This window comes from Nannospalax galili, unplaced genomic scaffold, assembly GCF_000622305.1.
Source record: "Nannospalax galili isolate Female #2095 unplaced genomic scaffold, S.galili_v1.0 scaffold612, whole genome shotgun sequence".
Classification (NCBI taxonomy): Eukaryota; Metazoa; Chordata; class Mammalia; order Rodentia; family Spalacidae; genus Nannospalax; species Nannospalax galili.
Genome location: NW_008333388.1, coordinates 2,872,466 through 2,888,873, shown reverse-complemented (window position 1 = coordinate 2,888,873; position 16,408 = coordinate 2,872,466). Strand labels below are relative to the sequence as shown.

The window sequence follows — 16,408 nt, the reverse complement described above, 5'->3', positions numbered from 1 at the left end:
CAGCTGTATATAAATAAATAAATAAATAAATAAATAGATGTAAAAAAACATTATTAACGTGGAGGGACAACAGTATCCTTATTTTACAGTTGAAAAACCGAGGTCCCTCAGGAAAGCCACTTGCTTGCCCCAAATCACAACACTAGCAATAAGAGGTATTCAGTGTCCCTGGCTCCTCCCAGGTCTGGTTCTTTCTTCTGGAAGAGGGTAGGTGGGAGGTGCAGCTCAGAGGAAAGGGGCATTCTGTGGGAAAGTGTGTTTCACTGGGAAGAAGGATCTACAGAGAGAACATCCAGAAATGACAATGGAGTCTGACAACACTGATATTCCCAAAACAAAGCACAGACACGAGAACTGTAAAAACCTAACAGTCGATGACTAGTCAACGCGAGGCTTGGAGCAGGCGCCCACTATGAAAGAAAGTTGAGTGGCAATGAGACTCACGGTCCCCTTCCTAACTCAGTAAACAGGATTCTGTTCTAGCTCCTTGAAGGAAGCAGAGAGGTACAGGACGTAGTTCACACAGTTTTTCATGTAACTGATTAAAGCAGAAACACCATTTGGAACTTGGCCATCATAGGAATGAATAACCACAGGCCCTGGTGATGCCAAATGAACGGGAATTGCTGCCTGCTGACAGTGAACCCGTTAAAGAAGGAAACTACTGCAGCATTCAGACGTCACTGGGAATTACCACATTCTCTGACAAGGCCAAACAAACAGGCAGTGAGCTTGGAGGGAGAGCAAAGGCTACCTGGCCATGCTCCTGGTTGGAGCTGTAGATCATATGACAATCCTGTGGTAGAAAACCAAGGCATACAGAGCTACAGGTGTCCCATGAATGTGTCACCAATCCAAATGCCAGGCTGGAGCTCAAAATCCAAAACTAAAGATGAGAAATCAAGCACTTGCAGACATGAGAGACATTACATCTACAAAGACACTCAACACTGAGAGCAGAAATCAAGGTGCCCCTACGTACCCCTCCAGAACCCAAGCCTCCTCAGCCAAGAGCCACCAACTTTAAGCCTCAGCGCCCCTCCTCATCTATGAAGGTAAGAATACACCTATCTTGCTAAACCCATGGGAGGCCAACACCTACAGGGTGCCCAGAATCCAGAAGGAAGAAACACTTTCTACTGGTACCATTAAGCCCAAGCTAGACAGCTAAACAACACTGCAAGTGACTCGGAGCTCTTAGCAGCCAGTCCAGCAGCAGCCATCTAGGAACTGGGGTCAGTCACACCAAGGTATTTATTGTACCAAAACCTGAAATACAACTATTGACTCTCAAGGAAACCCAGAAGCCAACCATGGGTGAGCCACTAATTAACTGAAATCCCAACAAAGCTGATTTCAGCAAGATAGGGGAACAAGAAATCCAGCCTCTTCCAGTTAGGGGCCTCCGGGCCAGGCGAACCAAACCCCTGGTTCAGCACTTAGACTAAGCTCAGTGCCAAGCTTTGGGAATCCAAAGCCAGAACCCGCCCCTGCCCATCTCTTGCGTGACCAGGCGCCTGTCACTTCTCTTCAGCCATGGGCTGCTCCCCTACTCAGCTCCCCTGTGCGTACATCTGTCTTGGGGCCCTACCCAGGGTGTTCAAGGCCAGCTGCCAAACCTCTCTGGGGTGGGGCCTGGCCAGCCTCAGGGAATGGATCTGGCCTATACTGGTGCTAAACCACACTTGAGCACTGACTCATCAGAAACCTAGGGATGCGGGTACTACAGGGCAAAGCCCTGGCCCTCAGCCGTCTACTGACACATAACCCAAGAGGCCAGTTCCTAAAAGTACACAAAACAGGAAGAAAAGGAGCATCCTGAGTTTGAGGCCAGCCTGGGCTACACAGTAAAGTCCAGGTCTACTTGAGCTATGTAAAGAGACACTATCTCCAAAACCACACGCAAAGGGGTTGGAGAGATGGCTAAGCGGTTAAGAGTACTGGCTGCTCTTGCAGATGACCAGGGTTCAAATCCCAGTACCCACATGGCAGCTAACAACTGTCTATAACTCCAGTTCCAGGGAATCTGATGCCCTCTTCTGACCTCCACAGGCACTGCACAACATGGGTGCACTTACATACATGCAGGCAACACACTCATACACATAAAAATAGAAAATATGTGTAAAAACCAGAGAGAGAGAGCAAGAAACAGAGAAACAGAGAGAGAGAAACAGAGGGAGAGAGAGAGAGAGAGAACACAGCCTAGCCAAAGTTCCACCTAGTTCACAAGGCAGCACCCAGCATGTAAGCACAAAGCACGTACCCCCCAAAGCTATTGTACGAGATGAATGGACGGACATTCATGTCTTTCAGAAAAAAAATAAATCTGCACTTTGACACCACAGCCTCATAAAGAAGACAGTATTTAGAATTAAGTTCATAAAGTTAGACAAATAGGTTTAAGTTTTTTGATGTAAGTTAAATGAGTCCAATAAAATGTTATAAATCCACCAAAAAGAAAACCTGCCAAGAGACTAGAGTTTAAGAGAGACAGGCAGACAGGTTAAGACAGATAGACAGGTTAAGAGAGACAGACAGGTTAAGAGACAGACAGGTACCCCCCCTTCTCAAAAATTAGGAAGTCAGCATTAAGTGAAGAAAATAAAAACATCTCGTGGAGACCATTGCGGGGGAAGGGTATTTTGGGGGTTTTTTGTTTGTTTGTTTGTTTGTTTGTTTTGGTCTTTTGAGACAGGGTCTCCCGGTAGCCCCAGCTGGCCTGTAACTATGCAGACCAGGCCGACCTTGAACTCACAGAGATCCACCTGCCTCTGCTTCCCAAGTGCTGGGACTAAAGGTATGCACCACCATGCCGGTTTTAATTTATTTTTATTTTATGTGTATGAGTATTTTACCTGCATGTATGTAAGTGCATGTCATGCAAAGCCCGAGGAGGCCAAAAGAGGGTGTCAGACCCCCTGGAACTGGAGTTAGCCACCAGTGCTCTTAGCCACTGAGCCATCTCTCTAGTCCCTTGTGGAGGAAGCCCATTTAAATACAAATGCACAGGGGCAGAGAGACTTGTCAGAGGCCCCACTAAGGATGAGCCGAGAGACTTGTCAGAGGCCCCACTAAGGATGGGCCGTGCCGTGCCGTCAACTGTGAGGAAAAGAGTTCAAAAACAAAACAGAGAAAGGAGCTAGATGGGTGTCTGCCCAGTCCTCGCTCAGGTATGTACTCTTCCTAAGCGGGCAGAGGGACAGCCGATGGAGCACAAGTGATGAAATAAATGAATGTGGTCAGTCACAGGGGCGGATGGCCCACACTCAAGTTCTGAAAGGAGAGGCCAGGAGGGGGTGACTGTCCCTGAGTCGGGGCAAGGGACAGTCAAGAAGGTCAAAAAGCACACGGATTCTTGCACTCGTCAGGGAAGTCACTGTACTTAGAGTGCTTTAGAGAAAAGGCAGCAAGATGTTCACAAGAATAAAAATTCACCTATTTCATTAGAACTGTTACAGCATATGGGGCTGGAGAAATGGCTCAGCGGTTAAGAGCACTGGCTGCTCGTGCAGAGGACCTGAGTTCAATTCCCAGCACCCACACGGTGGCTAACAACCATCTGTAACTCCAGTTCTAGGGGAATCCAATGCCCTGTTCTGACCTCCATGGGCACTGCATGACACAAGTGCACTTACACACATACAAGCAATACACTCATACATGTGAAATATAATAAAAAAATTTTTTCAAACTGTTACAGCATAAACAGGAGCAAAACAGGACACATTACACGTAACTCATGGCCTTTCCTGAAAGGCTGGCATTCAAGACCAGTCACTACTCAAGGACCTACATGCCAGTCATTAGCTCAGCATTTCACAGCTTGTACTTCCCTTAATCCTCCCTCCACAAATACCATGAGGTAAGCACCCCCATCGCTCCCATCTTCCAGATAAACAAACTGAGCCCCAGGAAGGTTGTGTCATTTTCCAGACCCACAGAGAGAGAAGCGGCAGACCTCTGCTGGAAGCTCAGACGGACTGACCCAAAAACAAGGCACTCCAAGCTCTGTATAGCAGGGAAAAATCTCGCAGAGCCAGGGGCCGGGCTAGAGGACCTCCTCTGGGTCCTTGTTGCTAAGACCTCGAGTCACAGAGAGGTTAATGTGGCACTGTGGTTGGGGCATGAAAGGGGAAATGCCTGGTAACAGTGGAGATCCAGGACGGGGCTTCCCCAAGATCAGGGCTCTCCTGAGAAACAACACAATCCAACAGTCTGGGCTGCAAACCAGCTCAAACTTCCCAACTATGTGACCTCTGAGGGGTGGGGTGGGGGACCTCTTCTCTGTGCCTCAGTTTCCTGACCTGTGAAATTGTAAAACCACTAGTTTCTATCCCAAAGGGTAATTTGAGGCCTTAATAAGACTTTTTTTTTTTTTTTTTTTTTTTTTCAAAAGTGCCTTGAGGGCCCTGGGGAGATGGCTTAGAAGATAAAGCACTTAAGATTGCAGGCTTGAGGACCAGAGTTCAGACTCCTAAAACCCACATAAATGCCAGCCAGGTGTGGTGGCCCACCTGTAAATGTAGCGCTTGGAAGGCAGAGACAGAGGATTCCCCCAGAACAAGCTGGCTAGCTGGCCTAGCAGTATCCGTGAGCAGTGTGTTCAACTGAGAAGCCCGGCCTGCCTCAATGCATAAGGTGGAGCGTGATGAAGGAAAAGCTCCAAACTCAGGCCTCCACACACGAGTACACATGCATGTACACCACAGACACACATACACAAGGGGGGGAAAGTGCCTTGGCTTTTCAGAGTCAACAAGTTCCACTTCCTAGAGATGCTGATTCCCCAGGTTCAAGAGAGAAAAATAAGGAAAAAGAAAATAAAGAGAAAATGCAAATCCAACACAGCACCCAGTATACAGTGGGTGTTTGCCACACACACACACACACACACACACAGTAGGCACCACCTATACATAGGTATAATTTTATTGGTCAAATAAAAATAAAGCCAGGCATGGTGGCACATGCCTTTAATCTCAGCACTTGGGAAGCAGAGGCAGGTGGATCTCTGTGAGTTCGAGGCCAACCTGGTCTATACAGCGAGTTCCAGGCTAGCTGGGGCTATAGGGAGACCCTGTCTCAAAAAGACCAAAAAATAAATAAAAATAAAATAAAGACAAGGGGCTGGAGAGGTGGCTCAGCAGTTAAGAGCACTGCCTGTTCTTGCAGAGGACCCAGGTTCAAATGCCAGAACCCATATTGTGGCTAACTACCATCCATAACTCCAGTTCTAGAGGCTCCGACACCCTCTTCTGTACTCCAAAGGCATTACACAACACAGGCACACTTACATACATGCAGGCAATATGCTCATACACATAAAGATAAAAATAAATCAAAAAATTTTTAAATAAAAAATAATAGCTAAAAACATAAAGAAAGGGGAGTGGCGACATTCAATTTTAATCCTGCATTTGGGAAGCAACATCAGACAGATCACTGTAAGGTGGAGCCCAGCTTGGTCTACATAGTGAGTTCCAGGCCAGTCAGGACTGCGTAGTAAGCCCCTACCTCAAAAAAACAAAAAGAAGGAAAAAAAAAAGATCTTTTTAACAGAAACACCACAAGGAGGAGTGGGTCGGGTGGTAACAAGAGACAAAAAAAGAGGTGGGTGTGGGTATGACGTTTCTGCATGTATGGGTAGGTGCACACATGCTACAGGGCCCCTGTGGATGTCAGGGGACAACATTGGGTGTCAGTCTTTGTCACTTTGTTTGAGGCAGGACATGGTCTCTGCTGATGCACTCCGTATGCCAGGTTAGCTGGCCTCCAAGCTTCCCAGGATTCTGTCACCATCTGCCATCTTGCCACAGGAGCTCTGGGGTTGGAGAAGTGCATCACTATGCCTGGCTAGGAGCTCTGGGATTACGGAAGTGCGCCACCGTGCCTGAATTCCACGTCTGGCTTTATGTAGATTCTGGGGACTCAAACTCAGGTCTTCATACTTGTATGGCTCAAAAAAAGAGATTTTTAACAAAAGAAACAGAGTTGAGGATTTACCAGCTCTATGATTGAGTACCTGGCTAGCATACATACGGCCCTACGTTTCATGCCCAGTACAAGGGAAAATAATAGATACCCAAACTGTAGGTAGATGAAGAGTCAAATTCATAAGTAGATTTTAAGAGAGTGCTACAGTGAAAAATAATAAATTAAAAAAAAATTTTAAAGGAAGAGTTGGAGAGATAGCTCAGCAGTTATGAGCACTGGCTGCTCTTGCAAAGGACCCGGGTTCAAATGCCAAATTGGCGGCTAAAAACCATCTAAAACTCCAGTTCCAGAGGATCCAACATCTTCTTTTGATCTCAATGAGCACTGCAGGACACAGGTGAACTTAACATCCCTGCAAGCAATATACTCATACACAAAAAGTAAAAATAATAAATAAAAAAAAAACATTTAAAATGAGTGCTACAGTAGGGGAAAACAAATTTTACCATGGGCATGTGAGATGCTCAGCAGGTAAATGCACTTGCCACCCAGTAAGCCTGATAAGCTGAGTTTGATCCCCAGAACTCACAGAGTAGAGGGAAAGAACTCCTGCAGGTGGTCCACTGACCTCCACTAGTGCACTGTGGCACACACACACACACACCCCACCCCTCTACACACAAATAAACAATCACTAAAAGAATTTAATATTGACAAGGGCAGTAAAGGACATCTGAGAAGAACATCAAAACCTTGTAAGCACTTTGTGGTCACCATCATTCCCAGACCAGGACATCCACGTCCTTGTGGATCAGACTGCCATCCTATAGGACTACAAAGACCAAAACAAAAGAGACAGTCTATGCTAAGCACATTTCTATAACCTCGGCATGCGAAAGGCTAAGAGAAGAGACGAGATCTTAATGCTTTGGCTCCTACACAGATTATTTTTATTTTAGCTCAATAAAATAAAGCCAGGCATAGCATCCAGCACTAGGGAGGCACATGCAAGGTGGATCTCTGAGTTTGAGGCCAACCTGATCTGCATAGCAAGTTCCAGGCTAGCTGGAGCTACTGGGAGACCCTGTCTCAAAAAATAATAAATAATAAATCCATTCTATCCAACACGGCAAAATAAGGGAAAAACAGGAAGGAGGGAGGGAGAGAGGGAGGGAGAAGAGGAAGAGAGGGAGGGGAGGAAAGGAGGGTATAGCCCCCATAAAATCAGAATACTGTCCACCCTGGGAATAGTGGTCACTTCCCTCAAGAGAGACAACTTGCAAAACCAGAGGACAGTCAACCTGCCACGTAATGGAGAGAAAGCTAGAAAGGGCAAGGCCAGAAGAGCCCTGAGAGACTCTCCCGAGAGGGAGGAGGAGGTACTGTGGCCACCAGGCCTTAAAAGGACAGAAAAGGGAGGCCCTGCAAGCACCTGTAGGGATACCAGGGGGAGCCGCCCGAGTACCCCAAGCAAGGCAATGGGAATGCATTCCTCAGTTTGGACAAATACAAGACTAGGTGTCCTAGGGCCTGAGTCAATGCTGTTTTCACTGATGGTGGAAGGATCTGAAGGGAAGGTCCAGGAAATCATGGAGGCCACAAAGGGCTCTGCCTCTTGTCTGAGTGACAAGCCAGCACACAAGCAGCTTTGGGAGAGGGACATGGCCATACTCTCCTTTGCCATCTTGGTTCCAAAGTACATTAAACCTGATTAACATTTGTGCTTTCGAGGAGTTCTGTGGAGAGCAGGCAGCCACCGCCAGAGTTCCAACAGAAGACAAACACTGTCTTTCGAACATAAACCATTAGTAACCTGCATGCCAGGGTCCTAGAAGCTCTTAAAGAACACCAAAAATGCCAGACGTGGTGGCTCAGGCCTTTAATCCCAGTACTCAGGAGGCAGAGGCAAGTGGATCTCTGTGAGTTTAAGGCCAGCCTGGTCTACATAGGGAGTTCCAGGCCGTCTGGGGCTACAGGAAGACCCTGTCTCAAAAAGACCAAAAAAAAAACACAAAAACCAAAAATGCTCCCAACGCTGCAACTCAGCAAGAATAGTTAAACCATGCTTTGTAGCCTTGTATCCTGAGCAGACAGGTGAGTCAGGTCTTCAGTGAGGGAGTGGAGCACTTAGAACTACCCATCCAGTTCACAGCAGGCTGCTATCCATCCTGTGGGTACCCTGCATACCAAAACCAAGGTCCTTCAGGCAGAGGACCAGGCAGTGACTACTGGGCCCACAGAGCCCATCTCACTTTTCTCACCAATTGACCTGGGCAATAAGGGCAGGTGAGCACACAAGCCCACTGCAAGCCTCCTCCTGCCTACTATTAACTCAGCACAGAAGTGAATCTACAGTGTGTCCTCACCAGGCTGTATGATCAACATACCCTACTACGGGGATCTCAGGATCTACCCAGAAAAACGTCCCAGTGCTGCAAAGAATGCAACAATGTTTTCTCTAATTGGATTTGTAACAGAAAAAGAAGAGAGGTCACCCCTGCCTCCATCAGGAAAGAATGAAACACTCGTTGAGCCTTCACACACTGACAAGATCCTGGTAAGTATAAGGGCCCCCAGCACAGTGGACTGACTGACTTTAAGTCTTGAAGGCATAGCTCTAAGTATGCAAAGCATCTGAAAAGCATCCAGAACCCTAGGCAAGCGGTTAACCTCCAGAGCAGGACTGGGATTAGGAGTGGTTGTCAAGGAAGAAAAAAATTTTGCCTGCATTTTTCTTCCCCTACAGAGAGTGTGTTCATATATTATTTATGCAATGAAATTTTCATTTACTCATTTAATTTTTTTTAAAGGAGAAAAACAGATCCTGTTCCACACAGTTTAATAATGAGTTTAAGAGTGATTTCTACTGGAAGCTGGCCTCTGCCTGCCAGGAGGCTGTGAGCTCAGCAGTGTGTAGACTGTTTCCAGCCAGCAGCTCCCTTCCCAACCCAGATCTTATTTCAATTTTACAGGCAACTCAGTCACTCTATGGAAACTCTGTGACGTTTCAGTTTTATTCCAGCTCAAGGCAGAGGGGAAGGGAAAGTATGTCATGGGGACTCTGGTAATCCAAAGGGACCGCCTTGGAGCAATTCCAGTTCTTCTAACCCACTACTGGTCTCCAACACCCTAGGCACATGGGCGTGCACGCACGCATGCCAGTAAGACAGCTCCCTCCTCTGACTTCCACAGAGGAATCAGGACCTGTAACATCAATCCCTTTTGCTAATGAAAAGAAGGAACCTAAACCACCCATTAGACAATACTGCGTTGTTATTTACTTACTGGAGCCACCTAACCACATAGGAGACTGACTGACTGACTGACTGACTGACTGACTGACTGACTGACTGGGTGGCATACAGGTGATCCAACCCAGGGCTTTATGCATGCTAGGAAAGCATATGACCAAAGAGCAACAGCCTCAGTGCAGACACTGTTGTTTGAATACTAACATACACCCCTCCACTCTCCCATCTTCAAATGCCACTTTCTGAGTCCTCAGAAACATACAATAATTAAGTACTGACTAGGCAAAACGAACCTACAGTCACAGAAACTCAGTATGTGGCACTTCCCATTGGGGCGAGGATTAGCGACCTAAAAATGATCACAAAGAACATTTCTGGGGTAAGAGTCTGGAGAGACCTCTCGGTAGTTAAAGTGCTTCTGCTCTTGCAGAAGACCTGGGTCCCATTCCCAGCAACTGTACAGCCACTCACAACTGCCTGTAATTCCAGTTCCAGAGGACTCAACTCACTCTTCTGCCTTCCTCAAGTACCAGTCACACACACACATACATACCCCACACACACATACACACAGATACACACACAGAGATACACACACATATATGCATAATAAAATAAAATAGCAGGCTGGAGAGATGGCTCAACAGTTTAAAAGCTAAGAATTGCTGCTCTTGCAGAAGACCCAGGTTCAATTCCCAGCACCAACACGGTGGCTCACAAAGGTCTGTGAACTCCAGTTGCAGGGGATTTGACACTGTCTTCTGGCCTCCTTGGGCACCAGGCACACACATGGTACACATGCATACATGTAGACAAACACTCATATACATAGATAAAAATATTTTTTTAATTATTTAAAAATAAGAATTTGAAAATAGGTAATAAGATTTAAATGGATGGAAGGACATGTGAATTAAGAACAGCAATCTGGGAAGGGTGTAGTGGTGCACACCTTTAATCCCAGCACTCAGGAGGCAGAGGCAGGCAGATCTCTAAGAGTTCGAGGCTAGCCTGGTCTACATAGCGAGTTCCAGGCCAGCTGGGGCTATAGACACCCCGTCTCAAAAATACTAAATAATAGTAATAATAATTTGAAGGGCTGGAGAGATGGCTCAGTGGTTAAGAGCACTGGCTGCTCTTGCAGAGAACCCGGGTTCAATTCCCAGCACCCACATGGTGGCTAAAAACCACCTGTAACTCCAGTTCTAGGGGATCCAACCTCTGGAATCAGGGGGATCAGGAATCCAGAGGATTCTGACCTCTGTGGGCATTGCATGACACAGGTGCACCTACCTACATGCAGGCAATACACTATACACATAAAATAAAAATAATTTTTTTAAAAATTGCAAGGAAGCCAGGCATGGTGGCGCACACCTTTAATCCCAGCACTTGGGAGGCAGAGGCAGGAGGATCTCTGTGAGTTCAAGGCCAGCCTGGTCTACATAGTGAGTTCAGGTCAGCTGGGACTACAAGAAGACTTTCTTCTGTCTCAAAAAGACCGAAAAAAAAAAAAAAAAAAAAAAACAGCAATGTATTTTCAACAGCAGAAAGGGAAAAAAACGGGAGAGGAAGTCCTGATCCTCTTGCACGTAGTTGCTGCTGCTGCTGCTGTTTTCACCAAAAGAGTTCGATGACTTCCCAATACAGAGGACAAAATGATGAATGAGAGATGCTGCTTCTTATCATCATTTGTTTTTTTTTTGTTTTGAAACGTAGCTGGGTGTAGTCACACATATCTGTGATCCCAGGCTAAGGCAGGAAGATGGGGATTTTAAGGCCAGTCTGGGATGCATCATAAGATATCTCAAGGCCAACCTGAACTATATATCCTCTCAAAACAGCCAAGCCAGTCAGGTGTGGTGGCACCTTTAGTCCCAGCACTTGGAAGGCAGAGGTGAGTGGATCTCTATGAGATGGAGACAGGGTCGAGACCCTGCTTAAAACAAAACAAAAGGCCTAGCCAAGAACTGAGAGACTGGGGAGATGGCTCATTCAGTAAAGTGCTTGCAAGCACAAGGACCTGAGTTCAAGTCCCAGAACCCATATTTTTTTTTAAAGTTGGGCACGATGCACCTTTTTTGTCTTTTTGAGACAGGGTCTCCCTGTAGCCCCAGATGGCCTAGAACTCAATATGTAGACCAGGCTGGCCTTCAGCTCACAGAGATCTGCCTCCTGAGTGCTGGGATTAAAGGCATGTGCCACCACACATGGCTTATCAATGCATTTATAATCCCAATGCTGGAGAGACAGAGATAGGCAGATCCACAGAGCTTGCCATCCAACCCAGCCTAGCCTAGCCTAGCCTAGCCTTGACAAACTCCAGACCAGGGAAATCGTCTTTTTTTCAAAAAAGGGGGTGGGGAAGGGCTGGAGATAGCAAGGTGGCTCAGAGGTTAAGAGCACTGGCTGCTCTTGTAGATAGACCTGCGCTGCATTCTGTTCCCAGCAATCACATGGCGGCTAACAAGCGTCCATAACTCCAGTTCCAGGGAATCTGATGAACGCCCTCTTCTGTCCTCCATGGGCGCTGCACGACACGGGTGTACTTAAATACAAGCAGGCAATACACACACACACACATAAAATAAAAATGAATTTTTTGAAGTGGACAGATAGTACCTGCAAAACACCACCCCAGGTTGTCCTCGTGCACACACGCACACGCACACACACACACACACACGCACACATACGCAAACATACAGACTAAAGCAGTCTGGAAATGTAACAGTGGTACAGTGTTCATCTAGCATGCATACAGCCCTGGGTTCTAGCCCCAACATCACACAAAAAGTTACATGCTGGTCTAACTTTTCCCCATACCAGAGAGCAGATTCCCAGCAGTTCAAGCACAGTCAATGCACAGTTCAAGGCACAAGTGACATGGAAACGAAGGAGACCCAGTCCCACCATCCCCCAGCACTCAGCAAATGCAGGAGGATCACTTCAAGCTTGAGGCTATCCTGAACTACACAGAAAGTTCCAGGTCATTGAAAGCTGCATAAAACTCTATCTCGAAAAAACAAAAACAAATGTGCAAAGATTGTGTTTCAGATCTACACAGCCAAATTCTTCCTAATCCTTCTTACACATCTAAAACGGACATTCCTTGAGTTGGTGTGTTCCCATACAGCTTTGCCCATGTGAACAGAGTACATTCTTGCCAAATACTCATCTTTTGAGTACCAAAATAAGAGCATGAATCACATGGAGAAGAAACCAGCTTTTCAGAGGCCCCAACGATGAGTTCAAACTCTGTTCCCTCTACAGAGCTCTCTACGAGACTCCCGTTGCAAGTTTATCCAAGCAGTACTAACAGCAAGTTACCCAAAAACATCAGGAAGAGCTTGGAGTGTCAACACACAACTGCAATTCCAGGACTGGGAGACTGAGGCAGAAGACAGATGGCTAGGGGAGGGATGGAGGGGAGGGGAGGGGAGGGGAGGGGAGCATTCTGGTCTAAAATTTAGAATGTTAAAAAGAATAGGCATAGGTCTGTGAGATGGCTCAGCAGGTAAGGGCACTTGCAGATGACTTCTTGAGTTCTATCCCCAGAACCCATATGGTAGGACAGAAGCGACTCCTTGAAAGTTATCCTCTGACCTCCACATGAATGCTTTGGCACAGGCGTGTTCCTCACACACGAAATAAATAAGTAAATAAATAAATAAATAAATAATCTTTGGAGGGGGTCTTTGGGTCTCCCTATAGCCCCAGCCGGCCCGGAACTGGCTGTGTAGACCAGGCTGGCCTTGAACTCACTAGAGATCTGCCTGCCTCTGCCTCCCGAGTGCTGGGATTAAATGTGTGCACCACCAAACCCGGCATGCACAATCTTTTTTAAAGAAAAAGTCAATATCCAAAAGCACCTAAATAATCAAGGTTTATTCTAAATAAGTCCTATATTTAAGTAGAAGTTGAGCAAAATTAAACTAAGTCAAATTGTATATATAAGCTATAAATAATAAAACTTCTTAAATTTAACTCAAATGACAAACTTAATGCCTTGCTTTAAAACAAAACACATGCTCTTCTTGAAAATCCTACTCAAACTTCCTTTTAATCCACCTGCCCCCTATTCTTTCTGCTGCAAAGCTATAATCAAACGGTCATCCCTGGTGTCAAGAAGGCAATGAACATGCTGTTGCAGTCATTTAAATCCACTGTGCAAGGATGGAAACATGGCTCAGTGGGCAGAGTGCTTGCCTCACAAGTGTGAGGACCTGAGTCTGAGCCCCAGCACCTGCATAAAAAGCCAGAACAATGGAAACCCCAGTGCTGAGAGGTGGAAACAGGAAAATCCCTGGGACTCACTAACCAGCCAGACTGGCCAATTGGTTCATCTCCGGGCCAATGAGAGACCCTCTCTCAAAGGAGGTGTCCAACATACCTAAAGATGACACCCAAGGCTGTCCTCTGGCACGCAGCACAAAAGCTGGATAGACGTGACTACCTGTGATTCCAGCACCCACAAGGCAGAGACAAGGGATCCCTGGGGCAAACTGGCCCACTAGACAGGTGAGCTCTGGGTTCTGTGAGAGACTCTGCCTCAATAAAGAGCAACTGGGGAATATATCCAATGTCAACTTCAGGCCTCTACAGGCATGCACGCTCACACACACACACACACACGCCCATACACACACGCACGCACATGAGGCTGTAAGATGGAGTGGAGAAAGGATGCTCCTCCATGTCAAGTCCAAGCACAACCTTCTGGACCTGGTCACACTGAAAACAGAACTGGTCAGGAAGGCTTCATGTGTCAGTCTAGCTTGCTATCACTTCCCAACTGAGGACCAAATTCAAGATCAGTTGCCCAGAGGCCACAAACCAAGCCCTGAGCAGGCTGGGGGATATGGCTCAGTGGTGCTGTGCTTGTCTCTCATGTACAGTCTTGAGTTCCATCCCTAGCACCAAGAACACAAGGATAGAACCTATGAAGAAATTCTGAAATTTCCATGAGGCTAACTCAGGAGAAACAGCCTCTAATTCATCTTATCTCCCAGCTGTGACAAGTCACAAAAGAACTCACAAAAGAATCAGGGCTCTAGAGATCAGCCTGATCCCTCCCGTCTCTTCGACAGCATCTCTCGTCAACAGCCTGAACCCTACCTGAACACATCCAGCAATGGGAAACTCACTGCTGCATGGGCCATCGTGTCTACAGCCTGCCAGGTGGAAAAGCCCTCTGGGTGCTGAACAGACATCTGCTCTCCCAGTCTGGGGATTAAAGGGAATCTTTTGTTTTCTTTAATTTATTTAAATTTAATAACCACATGATGAGAAGAAGCATTTCATTACAGCTTTAACATATTCAGTAACACATTCCAGAGCAAGGATACATCTCTTTCAAAAGTGGCTGTAAATTTTTAGGTTCACAGTTGAATTAATAGTTATACAATACTGAACTCAGTATAAACCCTATAAGACATAAAATTGAATGAGTTTTTATCCTTTAAAGAAGATCTCCATTTCATTTTAAAATATGCTGTTTCCTACCCTTTTTTTTTTTTTTTTGTCTTTTTGAAGCAGGGTCTCCCTGTAGCCCCAGCTGTCCTGGAACTCACTATGTAGACCAGGCTGGCTTACATAGAGATCCGCCTGCGTCTGACTCCCAAGTGCTGGGACTACAGGCATGCGCCACCACACCTGGCAATTTCCTACATTTTTAATGCTACTAACGCTTAGATGTTTGCACATGTGTCTCTAATCTCTGTGTATCTGATTATTACTAGTCACAGTTGGTTACACTCAGATCCTTGGCACCTGAGTATGGATATAAAGTCATCAGGTAGATTTCACTGGTAATGTTTATCACCTCTACTATTTAACATGAAGTAAATTTTTATGCTTCCTCCTCAAATATGTCTTTTTAAAAATTTGTTGATTTTTTTTTTGTGTGTATACCATATAGAACATCCTACACAATCTTATTTATCTATATACCCACTTCCCAAATGGCACCTTCCCATAGCCTCCCCATCCCCACTGGAGCCCATATACTCTGTCATCCCTCTTACTGTCCACTGTGTTGTCAGCACCCCCAGCCATTCCCCAGTGCTTGTCCATCTGCTGAATCTAGTCAGCCTATCTGGAGATCCTTGTTTTAGGAAAATCAGCTGTTCCTCATCTAGCAGCAATCAGTTGTCAATATTCCTTTAGATAAGATTGGGGTCTGCTGTTCATTTTCCCACTTCTATGCTGGGTTACTGTCTGGGAGATTTTTGGGCCACCCCAATAACTCAAAGGAAGGTAATTCCTGTCTAGCATTGTTTCTTGTCATGTAGCCTTTAGCTATACATATGGACTCTTAAAAAATTATATTTGAGCTCTCTGCTCCTGGTTTGGGCCCTGCGCCATTCCTGGTCTTGGGTCCCCAGACACCTGGGGAACCGGTGCTACTTCCTGACCCTTTTTGCCCAGGCCAGCTTGGTGCCTTCCTTGGGCTCCAGGAGCACTGCTTTTGCAGGACCTGGCCCCGCCCTCACCTCTCCCTGCTTCCCGGACCTGAACCACTGGCTAATTCTCCTGGCCCGCTCTCCTGCCCTCAGGCCTCTCTTGGGGTAAGTCTACCGAGCAGCCCTCCGCGCCTTGACTCCCCCAGCCGGGCTCACCCTTCCATCTCCCCCCGCTGTTCTCTACTCCAAGCTTGGGCCCTGTGCCATTCCTAGTCTTGGGGCCCCAGACACCTGGGGAGCCAGTGCTGCTTCCTGACCCTTTTCACCCAGATCAGCTTGATGGCTTCCTTGGGCCCCAGGAGTACTGCCTCTGGACCCGGCCACGCCCTCACCTCTCTCTGCTTCCCTGGTCCTGCAACACCCGCCAGCCTCTTTCTGGGGCTGACAGCCTCTTTCTGGGGCTCCAAGGCTTACCTTTCCTCTCCCTGATCCTTTGCATACAGTACAACACAGCTACTCAATCCACTTCCTGAGAAATCTTGGGGCTTCTTCCCAACCATCTGACTTTGCATCCCTGTGTGGCACGCCCACAGAGAGGATCTAAGGTCAGTCCAACACCCAAGTTCTTGAGGCCAAAATCATTCTTAGAAAATTCCAGACCTAAGGAGAAAGTCTGAAAACTTATGACCCACATTGGAATTGGGCCACCTCGGAACTCCTGAAGACAAAATCAATCCGGCCTCGACAAGATAAAATCAAAAGAGAGAACCAGAAGCTTAGACGAACCAGCTCTTCATACCCAAAAAGTAAACCACA

The 16,408-nt window shown here is 46.6% G+C and overlaps 1 protein-coding gene and 1 long non-coding RNA gene across 2 annotated transcripts in view; one reads left to right on the top strand and one right to left on the bottom strand.

Moving 5' to 3' along the window:
- Znf395 (zinc finger protein 395) overlaps positions 1 to 16,408 on the bottom strand; it is a 53,476-nt gene that overhangs the window by 20,669 nt on the left and 16,399 nt on the right. The window lies entirely within an intron of this gene.
- Positions 987 to 12,572, top strand: LOC115069450. Its single transcript, XR_003848717.1, has 3 exons — positions 987 to 1,055; positions 8,415 to 8,494; positions 12,462 to 12,572. It is a non-coding gene; the product is annotated as an uncharacterized LOC115069450 (long non-coding RNA).